This window comes from Pteropus vampyrus, unplaced genomic scaffold (assembly GCF_000151845.1).
Source record: "Pteropus vampyrus isolate Shadow unplaced genomic scaffold, Pvam_2.0 Scaffold245, whole genome shotgun sequence".
Taxonomy (NCBI): Eukaryota; Metazoa; Chordata; class Mammalia; order Chiroptera; family Pteropodidae; genus Pteropus; species Pteropus vampyrus.
Window position 1 is genome coordinate 745,848 of NW_011889026.1, and position 2,307 is coordinate 748,154.

Consider the following 2,307-nt stretch of genomic DNA (forward strand, 5'->3'; position numbering starts at 1 on the left):
TCCATCCATCCATCCATCTACCCATCCATCCATCCATCCATCCATCCATCCATCTGCTCATCCATCCATCCATCTGTCCATCCATCCATCCGTCATCCATCCATCTGTCCATCCATCCATCCATCCGTCCATCCATCCATCTCCCATTCTTTCTGTCAAAACAGGGACCAGGCAATCTCTCTTCTTGGGCAGTGAGAGAAGGAGATTCGGTAAGAGAGATGATCTCGTCTTAACTCACATTGAGAGGTTTGTCCCAGTGTCCCCTGATGCTAGATTACTGGCGACAAGGGGACTTGACCTTGGGTGTCCTGACTCCCGTTCTACGCACTTCCCTGTCAATATCGAAGTCGGGGTGACTCCCATGCTGCTCATGCACGTTTACAGATAAGCTGCAGTTAGCCTCAGCCGGCTGGGATAACTGAGGCACAGCAGCGAAAACCCTTTCCGTACAATGCAGTGAATTACAGTGATGGATGGTCCCACATCCCACTGGTCTGAAGGGAATACTGATCTGCTGTATCACGAGAAGCGATTTCTGGTGTCAAATGAGGTGGAGAACGAATGTGAGTTTTCCTAAACTTTCCCCCTACGCTTTCAGCTTCGGCACTGAGCTCAGCAGAACTGACGTCTGGGAACTGATTTATGGGAAGCCACCGGAGACGTTTCTAAGTCTGCGGGAGGGAGGTTAAATTCATGTATCAGAAGGACAAGCCGAATGCGTTCTCAATGAAAGACACAGACTCAACAGATTAAAACTCATGGCAAGGCAGCTCTGTGCCGAAAGTGGTGAAGTTCTGAATCGGCCACACTGTTCTTTGGAGACTGTTTCCATGCCCGGGAAAGGCAAACTCGAGTGACAGGCGGAGTGACAGGCGGAGCCACAGACGATGGCAGTCAAGGGTAGGTGGGGTAATTTGGGTTTTACGGCCGTTCAGTTTTAGAGATCAGTGGTTTCAGACTTAGAGAGGAATACTTGAAAAAGATAATACTCGATTGAGGTGGGAAATGGAACATGGAAGAGAAATGACTTGTGCCTGAGTAAGAGGGGTTCGTGGGCTGCCATTTAGTTTTTAATTTCCAGCAAGCTTGCTTAGGCTCAGTTCCCGTGCTGTCAACTAAAATATTAAGTGTGGCTTCATCACACTTATTCCTAGTGATACTAAGTAAAACCGAAAACTCAACAGCCCATCGATATGCACTCAGTGTGTGGTCTGCGGCTTAGTAAACCTAATTTAGAAGAACTCAGGCCATGACATTTGTCTCGTAATCAGAGAACTGGCATGTATTCTCTTGAGCAAATGCATCTCCTTTAAGTAAACCTGCGTGGTTCACTCTAGCTGCATGCTCTAAAAATGTGTACCTCCTAAGGCTTATGCTTTAGTTTGTATTTCTATGATCAATAATATACAAACAGAAGGCTCAGATTGTCGAGATGGAAAATCACGAGATCCCTAAACGTCAGGGACTGAGACATCATGTCACCCCTCCTTTGTGACACAGACACTCTGTTCACGGCAAAAGCAATAACAAAATGGGGGTTCTCATTCAAACTCTGAAACGGGTCGAAGATGATAGAGCAATTGAAGAGGAATGTTCCTTTAGAAGTACGTAGTTTGTTTCATTCGAGACCGTCAGCCTTCCTTCTTTAATCCTCTCAAGCGTGAATTTCATTTCTATACGCCAGGAGAAACAGCTCCTGTCACGCTCGAAGGACAAGAAGGATATTACAGTCTCCCACATCCAGTGAGGTCACTCATTGTTTTGCTGATCGTTCTCTGAGTTGATTGAACAATTATGGGCTAAACGATGTAATCACCCACACGTGCCGTGTGACAAGGACCCACTGCCCATGTGCTGGGTGTAACACTGGTCCTCGGACCCCAGTCCACCTGTCTTGTCCTCCTGTCCCCCGCCCCACGTCTACCTGTCCCATCCATCTGTACGCCTGCCCCATCCACCTGTCCGCCCGTCCCTGGCTGCCGTCCCTCAGCATCTGCCCGTGTGGTCTTTCCAGGCGCTCATCCCTCAGGATGTGGCCACGTTTCCGGGCTCTGGATGAATCTCTGTGGGTCTCCAATTGGGCTCCTGTCTCTGGGTCTCACACTCAGTTCAGACGGCCTAAGACCAGCCCACCAGCCAGGCCCCAGAAGACTTTTTCCTGAGAACTCATTCTGCGACACCCCCAGAGGGAAGTTCTGTCGCTCCACGCACCTCCTGGCTCTGTTCCCGAACACCTGTCCTAGGCCTACACGGACTGCCGTGGGCATCTGCAGAGAGGCCGTCGCGTTTTCCCTCTTACTCCAGTGC

The 2,307-nt window shown here is 49.5% G+C and overlaps 1 protein-coding gene and 1 long non-coding RNA gene across 2 annotated transcripts in view; one reads left to right on the forward strand and one right to left on the reverse strand.

Moving 5' to 3' along the window:
* The window catches only part of LOC111729086, an 8,448-nt gene extending 6,171 nt beyond the window's left edge, over positions 1-2,277 (forward strand). Inside the window, exons 4-5 of the long non-coding RNA XR_002776077.1 lie at positions 599-900; positions 2,015-2,277. This is a non-coding gene — a long non-coding RNA (uncharacterized LOC111729086). The remainder of the gene's footprint in view (positions 1-598; positions 901-2,014) is intronic.
* Positions 1-2,307, reverse strand: part of LOC111729085 (cortexin-2-like) — a 34,024-nt gene that overhangs the window by 19,683 nt on the left and 12,034 nt on the right. The gene's annotated exons all lie outside the window — the stretch shown is intronic.